Genomic DNA, 16,715 nt, shown 5'->3' on the forward strand with positions numbered 1-16,715 from the left:
TTATATATCCAAGCTAGCTTCAGTACCGTGGGCGTTCACTTTCTGAATGCATCTATGTTACTTTAATAACTGCCTTTTGAAAGACCACGTGCAACACTTGTTGTATTATCTTCATCAACCCTCTCAGTTATTTTAACTCAATCAGGTTAGTAGGACTCAGTTTGAAAAATCTAAGCTAGCTATTAACTCCCCAAAGTTAAGTTGATTTTGTTTATTTGCTTGAACACAAAAAGATGTTCCTTATTAATTCATGGTTCTTAGTTGATCAGAATCTGTGTGAATATTGATGGCTGAGTGTGGCTCTCAATAACACTCAAAACATTCTGCCAAGACTTGTTTGCTTCTGCTCAGCTGGTTGCAGTTTGGAGAGGTTGTGAAATGAAGCATTATCCACCAAAATGGTATCACTGTTAAACAGTGCTGTCAGGCACTTTAATTGTCAATCAGCTCCTAAATGAATTGAATGTAGCCATCCGAGCATGTGCTTAGCTGCTTTACCAATGTGGTGACTTGCACTAAATATGGCTAAATCAACATTGCAGTTTAAGACCCTATCTTGGCCATCTCTTTAACTCTTTAGTGCCCAAATTATTTCATCAAAAACATCCCCCGTGCATTACTACCTTAATGAGGGATATGCTAATGAGTAACAAGCCAGGATGCAAATCATGTGACTAGCAGACACTGTTTCAAGGAACTTTCAGGTCAGCATGTGGTGTAAAAGAGCTGTAGTTATATATTTTTTGTTAACAGTAGTTGGTGGCTCTTTACAGTAAATCTATCTACTAAGTAACCCTGTGCTTCACATCTTCAAATAAACTGAACTTCTATTAGTTTGCCTGTTCTATTTAAGATTGGTAAGTTTATGTTCAGCAAACATAGAAATACAACAATCCCTTAGCTTAGTTTAACACCACAAAACCACCTGAAAGAGGGTGCAATTCAGATCGTGATTTCCTTTCACTAATTCACATTAAATCACTTAGATTTACATATTTCCCTTCAATTTATTCCATGATTGTAAGTAGTTGGCATACTCTTAAATTTTTGTTCATGAAAGGGCCCAATAATCCAAAGTGGGATCACATTAATTTGATCTCTAAATTCTCATATTTTCCTGAGATTAATTGGCTTTCACCTTGGACAAATTGAGATCTGGAATTCATTGTTGAAAGAATTATGGCATCAGCCACAATTATCTTATGCACCATTTATTAGTAAATTATGTCTCTTGATTACAGATATGTGTAATAATTTTATCCTATGCAAAATTGAAAACTAAACTGAAAACATGAATAAAATAAATGGTAATTACTACTAATGCAAATTATCTGCTTGTAATGGTAAGGAAATATGTAAATACTCCACTAATTAACAAATAATTGATGCTAACCAATCTTAGTCATTATAAAATTATTGCCTATTCTGTCTGTAAAAATGGATTAGAATGTAATCGAAGCGTTAACATCTTGAAGTGATTATGGAGTACACCTTTTTGTTGAATTGAGAGAATATACCCTTGGATAATATTTCCAAGTATTCAAAGAGATCATGGCCTAAGGCAAACTGTTTTATCTCAGAGTGTTGTTGGCTTATTAAATGAAATGCTACCTGGGGTTGACACATTCACAAAGATATGCATGGTTTCTTGCTTTAACAGGAAAGGAAAGGATGTGGACTTTTGTTGTCAAGGGAAAGTGCCCCATGTACATTGTCTATGGCAACACAAATTAAATAGTCCTTTACTTGTTCCACATGTTTTTCTTAAGGTAGAAATAAAAAATAGATCTTTTCTATGTCTGATATTTGGTTTGATTTGATTTAATGTTGTCAAATATATTGGAATACGGTGAGAAGTATTGTTTCTTCTGCACTATACAGATGAAACATACCATTCATAGGGTGCATGGGGAGAGGGAAAGGAGAGAGTGCAGAATGTAGTGTTACAATCACAGTTAGAGTGTAGAGAAAGATCAACTTGGTATAAGGTAGGTCCATTCAAAAGTCTGATGACAGCAGGGAAGGAACTGTTCTTGAGTCGGATGGTACATGACCTCAGACTTCTGTATTTTTTTTTCCCCGATGGAAGTAGGCAGAAGAAAATGTATCTGGGATGCATGCAGTCCTTGATTATAATGGCTGCTTTCCCGAGGCAGTGGTAAGTGTACTTAGCCAATAGATGGGAGGCTGATTTGCATGATGGACTGGGCTACGTTCACAACCCTTTGTAGTTTCTTGCGGTCTTGTTCACAGCAGGAGCCATACCAAGCTGTGATGCCTCCAGAAAGCTTTTCACTTCAGAACAGAAAGAAAAGGCTTTATAATAATAACTTTCACAATCTTAGGACATTTCCAAAGTATGTTACAGCTGATGAAGTGCTTTTGAAATGCAGTCACCATTGTAATATAGAGAATGCAGTAGCCAACTTGCACACAGCAGGGTGCCATAAACAGCAATGCGATAAATGAGGTGATAATCTGTTACTGGTGATATTCGTTAAAGGATAAATGTTGATTGTTAGCAAGTATTACAAATTAATTTGCTTTCTTTGTGGGGATTTTTAATTTTTTCCTCTGGTTATTAAAGATGATGGCCTGAATTTTCTGGTCCCACTACTGCCACCAGCAAGAATGGAGAATTTAGAACAGCTCAGCAAAACCTCCATACCGCTGAAGCAGGACTGGAGAATCCCAACTGCAGGTGAGGTCAAAAAATTCCAGACTGTGGGTAGAATTTTACAGCCACGCTCGAAAATCTCGCTCGAGATCAATGGAGCTTCCCATTGTCTGCCTCTCGTCTGCTTTGATTCCTAAGATGGGCAGGTCGGTAGAATTCCAACGCATTTGTAGAGAGTCCAAGAATGTGGAAATTGTACTCAGCATACCATGCAGTATATTGTTATTGGCCCAAATGTTCTGATCTCTGGGTCATTAGAGACCAGGCGTATAACCCAAGATACATGTCTGAAACTTACAGAAGTCATGACATGTTGATCTTCATGAGAATTGCCCTGGAAGTTTCAGCTACAATGGATAATATTCCTGCCCTGCAGGATATTTTATGGATGTCTCTGACCCTTGGGTTGGTTGTAAACATTATTGACAAGATACTCAATTGCCACCCCACCTTCAGAGATTTCCGTCCATATACCCCAAGCATGTCTGTTCCTATATCCACTTTGGCATTGTACAATTGAGCTTATGTTTCTTCTATCTCATTCTTGGCTGTTTGGGTGGCTCAGAAAGAGTCTTGCTCTGTGACTGAGCTGTGGACCACTGAAGAATCTATAACACTGACGTTAATTGTAAAACAAAATGTATCAACAATGTTATTCTGCAACATGACTGTTCTTTTGCTGACCAAACACAACAAATACATCACTCAGCATTATTGAGACAAAGCAACCTATTTGATTGGCACCATGATAGCATCATAGAATACCACCTAGAAATTGCACTGCAAAGTTTCACTCTGGTTCCATCAAAGTCATCTTCCAAACCCCTGACCTCCATCTAGAAAAACAAGGGCAACAAGCACATGGGAATGCCACCTCCAGCAGGTTTAAACCTGCACATCATTCTACCTAAAACCACGGGCGGGTTTCTGCACCCACCACCCCCACCATGGCACTTTCTTCCGGCAGCAGAGATGGGCTACCGTGGCTTCGGGGATTTGCATGATTGTCTTCCATCCCTGGGAACAGGCTGTGGAGGTTGCCAAATATGGGACCATCTGGGGGAAGGGCTGGAAAATGTTGGACTATATCTCAGCTCCTTCATTGTCTGAATTCTGGAACTCTCTGCCTAACAGCATTGTGAGTGAGTCATAGGCTCATTGAATCCCTGCAGAAAGAGGTCTTTCAGCCATTAAGTCAGTACCAACAACAATCACAACCATGCCCTATCCCTGTAACCCCATGTAATTATCCTAATCCCCCTGACACTCAGGGGCAATTTAGCATAGCCAATCAACCTAACCTGCACATCTTTGGACTGTGGGATGAAACCCAAAAAGACACAAGGAGAATGTGCAAACTCTACTCAGCCAATAACCCAAGGCTGTATTGAACCAGAGTCCCTGGTGCTGTGAGTTAGCAGAGCTAACCATTGTGCCATCATACCACCCAAGTGTATGTGCATCACATGTACTTTAGCAGCTGAAGAAGGCAGCTCGTCACTATCTTCCCAAGGGCACTTGGGGAGAGGCAATAAGTGCTCTCCTAACCAGTGATGCCCGCATACTGTGAAGGAATTTGAACAAAATAATGTCTAGAGAAACTTAAACAGGATCATGGCAGTTAAGCAGCATTCTCTAAATCATGACTATCATATTAAAGTTTGTAAGTTTAAAGTTATTTTATTAGTGTTACAAATAGGCTTACATTCACACTGCAATTAAACGAACAAAGAACAACCCAGCACGGGAAACAGGCCCTTCGGCCCAACGAGCCCGCGCCGCCGCATCACCCTACACCTATTCTACCCTGCGTGTCTACGAATGGAACCCTACTCAGTCAGATTCAGGGAAGAAATAGTGTCAATTTGGTAAAAACCGATTAGCCTAAGAGCACATCTTTGGGGTGTGGGAGGAAACCGGAGCGCCCGGAGGAAACCCACGCAACCACAGGGAGAATGCGCAAACTCCCACAGACACAGGCCCAAATCCATGTGTCTGCACAGCCAGCAGTGCTAGTCACTGAGCTGTTGCGGCGCCCATCTACCGGTCCAGGATCAAGCACACACACCGACATGAAGTACTAGGCCACTCCTGGAACTTCCAAGAGCAGCCCACGCACGACCCACCGTGTGCATGCCCCTCATTTGACACGAGGTGGACCTCCATCTGTGGAATAAAGACAAAAATATTAATCTTACAGCTTGCCTTTCCGGTGTCTCCCGAGGTTATGGAATTATGGAAACTGGAGCACCTGAAGGAAATCCACATATACATGGGGAAAACACACAGACTCCACAAAGACAGTGACCCAAGCCAGGAATTGAACCAGGGTCCCTAGCGCTGTGAGGCAGCAGTGCTAACCACTTGCCACCATGTATCTCATAGGCCATCAAGCCCCCCATAGCATGAACAATGCAAATGCACTGGGTAGCTGTTGAATTCTATCTCCCAAACTCAACACTGTGACACTTCCAAATCCTTGTGGTTTGGAACACAGTGAGAAATAATTAATTCCAATTGCCCACTGATATTTATTAATAACATCCTGAGAAAGTTGCAAATATTGTACCCATGATAAACTCAGGAACTATGTATATTATTTCATGCTTGAGCTTCCATTTCAAAGTAGTGCTGTCAAAATTCCAATGATGTGTTTCTAATCTATTCTTTGCATCACCACATGTATTGTTTTTGAACCTTTATTCTAAACAACTTACAGATGCATGAATGAAGAGTTAATTGGTGGTGGCCAGCGTCCAATAGCTCCAGTCTCTCTCAATTGAAAGTGATGCAGAGGTTTCAAGTTTGATCCATTACCCTTTCAGAATACAGCAGCCATTCATGAAAGGACTTGCGTTTGTTGTACTTATTCATAAATTTCTCCACCCTTTGAAGCAGCATAGATGGTTGTGCAGGTGTGTCAAACCCCACTACACTCAGTGATGGTACTGATGCTTGGGGAGCTGGTGCAATATATCCCGTACCTTGAATATGGCCAATCAAGATTCACTTTTATTGGTTTAAGAAAGGCAGATTAGTGCATTCATCCGAATTGATTTTAAAAAATAATAATTGAGGTGACAGTTTTTCTTCATTTCTGCTGAGAATACTTTTCGGGGAAAAAAAAGTCTTGCTTGCATTCAAGACATTCGCTGACAGCTGGAGGTACGATATTCACTGTTTGTCACTTGGGCTACAGTTACAGGTCGATCAAAAAATAACTTGCAGCTAATTAGTAAAAAAGTATTGCGTTCAGTACGTGTTGTAAAGCAGCTCTACGGTGCACTGAGGATCAGAGTGTAAAAGTGGATCATGTCTCATTCACTTCTGCACTGTTCTTCAGAAATTTTGCAGGCTATTTTAAATCATCGCCTAAGGACTGTCTGAGATTCTGACTAGATTTCAATAAAATCATCAAGAATAGCTGTACCTTAAATGTTTCCCACAGTACATTAAGTGGCAAATTGATTGACAGGAAATAAGGAATGAAGGAAGGCTCCTAAGGCAGTAACTCGATTGTTGTTGTTTTCTCTCGTTAATACACCTCTGCCTTTCCTTCCCTGAGGGTATTGAGATGCACCTGCATTCTATCCCATCTGGGCATCCAGATACTCCTGATACCTAAGTGAACATTAGTTTTGTGAGCTGCATCAACAGCAAAGTTATTCAACTCTCCAATCCTGTCTTGACCGTGCAGCACTTCCAGTCAAAATCCCTGGTTGGCATTAAAGAACCCGAACATTGGTCAATTTGCCATTTGCCACTCCAGGATGAGAGGGAAAAACGTAACAGTTTATCACCAGTGCAGCTGAGATCAGTTTGCTCAGCACAGACGGAGGAACCTTGAAACATTTCTGCTTCATTACTCTTCAATGGCACTGTTCATAGAGAAAAATTGATGGACAATCTGTTTCTCTTCATTTGACAGCCTTTTGTCTCTCGCTCATTCAGGAGCTGGCCAACACTGAGATGAAGAAAGATTACTTTGCATAAAGGCTTGTGAATCTTTGGAATTCTCTTGCTCAGAAGGCTGTGAATGGTCCATCATTGAGAATGAGTTTAAGGCTGAGATAAGCAGATTTTTGGTTTATCTGGAAATGAAGGGATATGAGGAGTAGCTGGGAAAATATAGGCAGATCAACTACGATCAGGGTGAAAGGGATGAGGGGACATTGGGCCAACTTCTGCTTCTGGCTCTTGTGTTCTTGTATACAATTCTTCCTCTTTTCCATTTTCTGTTTTCCTGTTTGTCTTCCATTTTCTCTGTCTCTTTTTCATTTGTGTGGTTATTCCCTTTTATTCATTGTTATCTATCTGGCTATTACTCATCACTTTCTCTAAGAGCCGAATGTTCACTACTGAGTTGGGAAAATTCCTGTCTCGGCAGAACTGCCTCCATTTAAAGGGCCACTGAATTGTATGACTTTTGCTCCAGTTTTCCGCCTCTGATTTTTATCCACTCTTGGCCAAGAACCAGACCAACAAAAGCATGAACTCAGCTGGGATTCTGTTCTGATATGTGAAGTGAAATATTGACTCCGTTTGACATCTTTAATGTTTATAACAACTTTATTGCTTGATCTCTTTTACCAATATCTCTTGGACAAGATTAAGAGGTGTGTAGTATTTGAAGCCTCCATTATTAATATTTCAATGGTTTGTCTGATTGACAGTTTTATTGGGTTGGAGGAAGAGCAAGTTTTTCTCAGCAGTTCTCCGCGTGCTATTTTATCATATGGCTCATTGGTTATGCATATAGTGTATACTGGATGAATGGGCATGAAAGAAGCATGAGTTGGCATGGAGAGTATGAGGGACCATGTGGGCTCACTGTGAGGACTGGTAAGACCTTTCAAAGTTACCTTTCAAATGGTTCCTGAGTCCAGACTACGGTCCATATTTCTTCTGAGGAACAATGAACCATGTGTCATGGAGAAGCATGGCCCAACTTTGTGAAAATTGCAGGGGCTGGTGGGAGATGGGGTGCAGGCTCACTTCTCCACCCCTATCTCATGGTGGCAAAAATTGCCTTCATTGGGAATGGGAATCCTTGAGTTGTCCAGTCTCTGAAAATCCATCATTAAGTCTCGCCTTCACACTTATTCCTCTCTTGTGCAATTCTCTGGCTTCTGTTCTTGTCCTTGCACTCTATTTTTCTCAAAGTTGCTCTCTTTCTGTGTCTTGTTCAATGTTCCTCCTGATATTTTTTACTTTATGTAGGTCTTTTTTTCTATCCATTTTTCTGTTTTTCTGTCCATTTTTACTTTGTTTTCTTAACTCCACTGAATGTCTGTACCTAGACTAGAGGCACTTATACCTTGCTCCCCCACCAAACTTCACCTGCTAGCTGCAGATGGCATCTTACCTTTCCTTTGCTTTGAAAGGGTCATGGGGGCTAAAAGAAAAGTATGTGCCAACGTGAGGCAATAAGAATGTGAAGTTTTAGGTTCCGGGAAGGGCTCAAGTTGGGATGAAGTAAGCTGGCTGTGATTGGATGTATTCTTTTTTGAATTGATATGATTTATTATTGTCTCGTGTATTAGTGTAAAGTGGAAAGTATTGTTTATTGCACACTATACAGCCAAAGTATACCTTTCTTACAGAAGGAAAGAAGAGAGTGCAGAATGTAGTGTAAGAGTCATAGCTACGGAGTAGAGAAAGATCAACTTAATTTAAGGTAGAACTATTCAAAAGTCTGATGGCAGTCAGGAAGAAACTGTCCCTGAGTCGGTTGGTATGTGACCTCAGATTTTTGTATCTTTTTCCCAATGGAAGGTGGTGGAAGAGAGGCTGTCCAGGGCGCATGGATTATACTGGCTGTTTTTCTAAGACAACGGGAAGTGTAGACAGAGTCCATGGATGGAGGCTGGTTTGATTGATGGACAGGACTTCATTTCTAACATGGTTATTTCATCTTCCTGACACTGCTGTTCTGGAGCCATAGTCCCAATGGCCATTATCGTATCTGAGAACTACTGCAACATGTGTTAACAGCAACCATTCGAAATCACAATCTGGTGCTGGAAAGGAACAGAGGGACAAAGGTTGGGAGTGGAAGGGATCAGACAAAGGAAAGCATACATGTTTGTGCAGACTCAATGTCTGGCATCAGGTTCTGGAGATAATGTGCTGGGTCCTGGGATGACGTGAAATTGACCAACAATTTTTAACAAGAGCTTGGGAAAGGCAGCTTTAATGGAAAGGGTCAGGAAGACACAGTTTGGACCAAGGGCCAGAGGGAATTGGCAAAAGAAAAATGCAATTTAGAGAAGCAGACCAGCTCCAGTACTAGTCAAGAGTCAGCATTGACTGGGATTGGGCTGGGCTTCAAGGGAGCAGGCATGGGCATGGGCTCAGACAATTCCTTCCAGCTGGGGCTGAGAGATAAGATATCGGCCAGGTCACAACTGAGCTCCAAAGCCAATGCCCAATTGGAAAGAAGCACACCTTTCCTTTGACTTGGCTTGGAAGATAGAGGGAACGCAGAGAAGGTTTCCTGATTGATTCCTGGTATGGCAGGACTGACTAATGAGAAGAGATTGAGTCTGTTAGGATTGTATTCACTGGAGTTCAGAAGGATGAAGGGTAGATCTCATAGAAACGTACAAAATTCTAACAGAACGAGACCGGGGTAAATGCAGGGTGAAAGAAGGATGTTCCCAATGGTAAGGGTGTTCAAAACTAGGAGTCTCAGTTTGAGGATCTAAGTAGACTGTTTAGTTCATGGATGAGGAGGCATTTCTTCACCCAGAGAATGGTTAGCCTGCGGTATATGCAACCACAGAGTAGTTAAGGCCAAAACATTGAATGTTTTCAAGAAACAGTTAGATATAGCACTTGAGGGAAAGGGGATTAAGGGATATGAGGGGAAGGTGGAATCAGACTATTGAGTTGGATGATCAGCCATGATTGTAATGAACGGCAGAGCAGGATCAAAGGGCTGAATGGCCTCCAAGTTCTATTTTCTATGTTCCTATACAGACTGACCCGGGCCTGAATTCAGTTGAGCTTGGAGAGATATAGATGTTTAGCAGCTGAATGAACAGGCAAGTGAGGTGATATTCAGAATGACGGATGATGCCAGAGGTTGTGCTGAAACAGTTCAGAGAGGTCAGGGATTGAACATGGACAGAACTGGCAGGCTGACTGCTCCTTGGCAATAAAGCAGCGTGGATCACTTGGGTATTAAAGAAACTTGTAACGGGCAGTCGAACCACTCTGGTCAGCAAGTGAAGTTGAAAATTATCCCATTACCTTCAAGAGAAGAAGAGAAAAAAAAACAACGCATTTCTGAATTGCACCACCATCTAAATGTCCCCATTAATCCAACACCTTTTATATTTACTTGGTACATTATGTTCCAAGGCTGTTGTTTGACAATGTTATAGAGATGGAACAAAACAACTGCATATTTATCTTGTGTGATAACACAAAGCGAGCATTATTGAATTGACTACACATTACATGCCCTGTGTAGTTTGATCAATGAATAGCAAGTTTATTGATGCCTGCTTTGAGGTACTCGCTGAGATGAATTTCAACTGTATTGAGTTCTGGTCTGACCACAGAATCATAGAGCCATGGATGGTTACAGCATGGAAACAGGCCCTTCATTCCAACTTGCCCATGCCACCCTGTTTTTACCATCAAGCTAGTTCCAATTGCCCATGTTTGGCCCGTGTTCTTCAATATCAACTTTACCCATGTAACTGTCAAAATGCTTTTTAAAAGACAAAATTGTACCTGCCTCGACTACTACTGCTGGCAACTCATTCCAGACACTCACCACCCTCTGTATGAAAAAAACTGCTCCACTGGAACCTTTTATATCTCTTCCCCTCTCACCTTAAACCTATGTCTCCAATTTTAGACTAGTTAATGCCCCTCATTAATTTATAGACCTCTAAGATCACCCCAAGCCTCCTAAGCTCCAGGGGAAAAAAAAGTCCCAGTCTATCCAACATCTCCTTATACTCAAACCATCAAGTCCCAGTAGTTCGTAGTAAATTTTTCCTGCACTCTTTCTAATTTAATAATATCCTTTCTATAATAGGGTGACCAGAACAATACACAATGCTTTACCAATGTCTTGTGCAACTTCAACAAGATGACCCAACTCTTGTATTCAGTGTTCTGACCAATGAAACCAAGCATGCCGAATGCCTTCTTCAACACCCTGTCCACCTGTGACTCCACTTTCAAGGAGTTATGAACTTGGACCCTGAGATCTCTTTGTTCTATAACTCTCTTCAACACCCGACCATTAACTGAGTAAGTCCTGTCCTGGATCGATCTACCAACACACATCACCTCACGTTTATCCAAGTTAAATGCCATCTGCCAATCATCGGTCCACTGACCCAATAGATCAACATCCCATTGCAATCTTAGATAACCTACTTCACTGTCCACTCTGCCACCAATCTTGGTGTCATCTGCAAACTTACTAAACATGCTCCTAAATTCTCATCCAAATCATTAATATAAATGACAAATAACAGTGGGATCTACGACTGATCCCTAAGGCACATTGCTGGTCACAAGCCTCCAGTTTGAAAAATAACCCTTTACGACTGCCCTCTGTCTTCTGTCATCAAGCCAATTTTGTATTCAATTGGCTTACCTTACCCTGGATCCCATGAGATTTAACCTTATGTAACAACCAACCATGCAGTAGCAGATCATGAAGAACGGATGTTTCAGGTTTTGCAGTGTTTTAGTGCAAAATGTAATGTTAGTTAATCTAAATTACTGGGCACTCTAAGGAAGATTATTACTCATTTCCAAATATTTTGCTTGTTTTTCACCTTCCCTATGGGATCAAGGAGGGCATTACATCTCTGTTTACAATTGGTAATGAACATAAATAGCAAGGAAAGTGGGAATTTTTTTTTACAGCAATTACCTAAACTGAAGATAATTGCTAATTGTTGGGTAAAATGCAGTGCATTACTGCAATATTAATGACGTTAACTAGTCTTTTCCCACAAAAAAATATACAATTTAATTAGAAATTAACTTCACCTTGTCACCTTTTAAAAGCATCAGCTTTAAGCTAATGAGGGACTCATGCCTTATGTACAAGTTCCAAAAATATATGTTCTACAGTCTTGTTGGAAGCCCATCTATCCGTCACAAAATTAAATATAATCAATATATCGTTGATTACAGAAAAAAAACATTGATATCAATGAAAATTCAGATTGGAGCCGATTGAGTTGGCGGACTGATGTGTTTAGCGTGACTGTTGTTTGCACAAAAGTAGCCTAAGTTCTTTTGCTGATTTGTTTTATTGCTTGAAAGGACGGAAGTTCATTAAGCTTGTTAAACCTAATGGAGGAATATGCAGTACAAAATCAATCAGCAGTACTTTGGGTGTTTATGGCAATTATTTCTGGTCCAGTGGTTTAGAAAGAGCGAGCAAATTTATATATGTAATGTGAAAATGCAAAAAAAAGCCAAGACCTGCTTTTCATTCTGTAGGCGGATGTTTATGTGCATTTGTTGCCAAGTAATATAAAATTGATGACTACATGTGCTTAATCACATTTACTGTGAAGGGAACAATAATCAAACATAACTCGTAAAAAAAAACTTAATAATTCAAGATTGGAAAACAATCAAATGGATGTGAAGTTCACAGCTGGAAACACCATTCAGATCCTTCTGACCAGTGTCTGTGATATGCAACTGTGCAGAGAGGACAGCACAATAGGAGCTAACTCGGATCAGGTCCTGTTTATTAGATGCTCAAAAAAGATCAATTCAAAGAGTGCCTATCACTATTTGTTGGGAACTTAATCAGCCTTGAATCCAACCATCAAAGTACCACTGTGCGTATACTTTCCAGGGGAGAAAAGAACTGAGATCTTCATCAAAGCTTTCTGTTGATCTGTAGTGCCAAATTACTGACTGTACTAAAACCAGCCTGAAGAGAGACTGATTGTACCAGCGAGTTGTTAGAGAGAGAGAGAGAGAGAGAGAGAGAGAGAAAATGTTTGGGAAAAACCTATGAAGAAAATGTCAAAGTGACTAATGAAGATATGTGGGCTATACCGACTTTAAGGCCCTGGAATGTAGCCGTGTTTAATTCTTGCTATAAAGCATCAATTTCTTTTTAAAAGATTGCACACTTTACATCATTTAAAATGCGGTTAGATGAATTTGCTTAGAAATTATTTTCCGTGCTGATATTGTCTTGCCACACTAGTTTGTGAAATGTATTGAAGTAAAGGAACATCTTCCACTTGGGTACTTTACAGCCTTCTGGACTGAACATTGAATTCAACAAATTGAGAGCATGAACTCTCCCCTCCACTTCACCCTATTTCCATTTATTTTCTTCCATTTCATTTCATCTTATTCACCCATTTTATCATCCTTCTTTTTCACTTCCATTTTTCTGCTTCTCCATTCCAGCACTTCTTTCCACCTGCTCTCCCCCCCTCCACCCCCACTACCCCTTCAGTGCAACTGTCATATTCCTCAGTCAGTCCTTTGTACATCTTGAATCATAGAATCTTAGAAACTTAACAGTACAGAAGGCCATTCAGCCCATCGAGTCTGCACTGACCACAGTCCCATGCAGACCCTATTGCCATAACTCCACATATTTAGCCTACTAAACTCCTGATATTAGAGCAATTTAGCATGGCTAATCAATCTAACTCGCACATCTGTATCTCTGTTCTGCTATTCACGCATTCTGATCACTTAATGCTCACTCTTAGCACCTTCTCAGCCTTCTGTATCCTCACTTACATTCCCTTTGCCCCATTCCACACCCAACCTCCCCCACGCCCCACCCCAATCGTGTAAATCTCTGCTGATTGTCCTTGTTCTTAGCTCTGACAAAGGGTCATCTAGACTTGAAACAATGGCTCTATTCTCTCCCCACTGATGCTGTCAGACCAGCTGAGATTTTCCAGCATTTTCTATTTCTGTTTCAGATTCCAGAATCTGCAGTATTTTGCTTTTATCCTAGGAGCCGAAAGGCTATTTACTCTGGCTGGAACATCTAGAGCTAGAACTCACTCTCTGGCTGAGGGTTGGGACTACATAGAGCTAAGGCAGTAAATTTCTTCACTCAGTAACTTGTGAGTTTTTGTAATTCTCTGACCAATGGGGGCGGGGAATATATGTGTACGTATCCAAGGCCAAGACTGATGAAGTCTTCGGCACTCGAGGGATAAGGGGATAAGACAGGAATCATAGAATCATTCAATCATACATTGCAGAAAAGGCCCTATGGTCCAATGAGTCTGCACCAATAGTAATTACCACTAAAAGCGTGCTCATCCTACTTTCCTGCACATGTCCCATATCCCTGAATGTTATGAGATTTCAAGTGTTCATCCAAATATGTTTCTAAGGTTATAAAGTTTCCTGCCTGTACTACCTTCCCAGGCAGTGCAAACCAACAACCCTCTGAGGCGAAAAAGTGTTTTTCTCAAATCCCCTCTGAATCTCCTGCTCCCTACCCTGAAGCTATGCCTCGTTGTGATTGACCCCTCAACCAAGGCAACAGCTGTTCCCTGCTCACCCTGTCGATATCTCTCTTACTTAATCTTATAAACCTCAGTCATACTTCTCTGCTGTAAAGAAAACAATCCAAATCTAAATGATGCAGAAATCCAGCTATGATCTCACTGAATACCAGAGCAGCCTTTGGATGGTAGAGTCCACTCTTGCTCCTTTTTACATTCCTTTGTTCAACTCATTTTAATCACAATGTTATGCAAAAAAAAGTCATCTTCTAACCCCAAAGCACTGAAAATTGCTTTATTTAAAGAAATATTTGTCTTTTGATCAGGTGGACCTGTTATATTTGCTGTTCCTGATTTATAAATGTGTCGTACAAGCTTTTTGTCCTACCTTTCTCGATAACAACAGTAAAAATAATACATTCCCTTATTTATACCACAGTCACTTCCTCCTTTTATCACCCCCAACCTCCGTTGCGATAAAAGGTTACAAAATACAGGCCTAACAACACTTTTCACTCCATGTTATACCAAAAATGGCAACTATACACATGTTCTGACAGGACAGTGCCTTAGGTGCTGAAATGAACATTCTTAAGGCTGAAGGTTGGGGGTACTATGTGTGGAACAAACAATTTAAACCAACTCTGTTTTCATTAGTTGTGTTGTCTTTGTTCTGTATTAGAATAATGTAAAATCTATGTTCTTGGTGTGTCCCAAGTCTATTGTAACTGAATGTATCTGGTAGCTAAGAAGTGTCATTCCACTGTATTGTTTTTTTCTTGTATAGTTGTTTAAACGCGTGAAATATTAATAGCATAATTACCTTTTTTGTAATAATTTTCCTGAGGATGACTCAGTCTTAAATTTCCTCGTATGGAAATTTGTGGAAAAGTTGGTTACTGGAATAGATTCTCTGCTAAAAGTACACAACAGCTGAAATGCTCTTGTTCAGAACCTATCGTACCTCTGAGTGCAAAAACAGAAATTTGTATTCTCCTACGTCCTAGATTTCTGTACAAAAAAAAATTATTGGAAACCTTTTATCCACTTCAAATCCCCAGAAAACCATTTTTATTATGATTCTATGTTATTAACCATGTCACTGAGTTGCAATTCGGGTGAAAGTAGAATATGGCAAATTAAGTATTTTTTTGTGCAATGCGTTAAGACTGTTCTGGGATTGCAGTCTCCATAATGTGGGCCTTCAGTACATTATTGAAAATAGAACAATGATCATCAGTTAACTGCATTCTTGAGGAATGGAAGACAAAAAGGCTGTGGTTGTGTCTGTATATTATAAAACTTACTGCAGTTAATTTTTTCTCTGCACAGTTGGTGATAAAATACATTTCCTTTTAAAGATCATGATTTATATTCTAAAATCCCCTCTCTCTCAAAACTCAGTTATTCTTATTATCAATCTTGGGATGTGATTTTCACTCATCTTTATTGAATGTTTAAAATCTATCCTTTAGCATTTTTTAATGATGTTGTTTACACCAGTTTTATTAATATATGTACATCAACTTAACAACCTACTTACTCCATTTTAGTGTAAATAGAGCTTTTGATATATTTTATAACATGAAGCTCTGAGTCAATGCTTTGAATAAGAAATGAGATGGAAATAGTCTACATTACATAAGAAGCATTTATACATGACCTTTATGATTGAGACTCTCAAGGACACAATTTACTTTGTGCAGCCACTGTTATGCAAACTATTGTGGAAGCAGGGTCCCACAAATGATCAGTAAAATAAATTATAATTTAAACTGTCCCTTGATGGTATTAGTTAGTACCTGAGAAAATACTTGCTGTTCTTTAAATTGTGCCAAGGGATCTTATAAGATATAACAACTTAATATCTCACTGCTCGGCTCTGCACTATACTATCAGCATTATCTATGTGCTCTTGACCAGATGCTGGTCCCAAAACTACAGCCGTTTCAGTGCAGTGCAGGAAGAAAATATTCTCATAGCCAACGTTCCTGCAAACTCCAGTTATGAATAGAAATGGCTATTTAAACAACTAACTGGAGAAAGAGGCCCCATGAGGAACCTTACCCTCAATGATAGTTACGATCAGTAAGTGTGCAAAATCAAAACACTCTCAATCATCTTCAGTCAACAGTAGGGTGCAGATAATTCAAGTCGACCTCTTCCTGAGAACTCTACCATCATACATGGCAGCCTTCATCCAATTTGATTCATCCCAAGTGATATCTGGTTCAAGGGGCGAGATTTTCTTGTCGCGTTTTCCCCCCCCTCCACCAAAACTAGAAAATCCCACCCGAGTTCAACTGACTTTTCCATAGTCCGCCCCTCATCCGCTATGATTCCTGTGGTGGGAAAATTCTCCCTAAGAAGGCAGTCGTCCACCTCCAGAAATGGTTGAGAACATCGGATGGAGCCAAGGATCTAAGACACAGCGACATCCCAGCTCTAATTCTCCAGAATTCCACTGGCCAAGTTGTTCTAACACAACGACAGTTCCCTCTAATTCATAATAATATGTGCTGTCCATAAAAAGCAGCACAAATCCAAAACTG

The sequence above is a fragment of the Carcharhinus amblyrhynchos genome, chromosome 24, assembly GCF_965287045.1.
Source record: "Carcharhinus amblyrhynchos chromosome 24, sCarAmb.v2.hapA, whole genome shotgun sequence".
Lineage (NCBI taxonomy): Eukaryota > Metazoa > Chordata > Chondrichthyes > Carcharhiniformes > Carcharhinidae > Carcharhinus > Carcharhinus amblyrhynchos.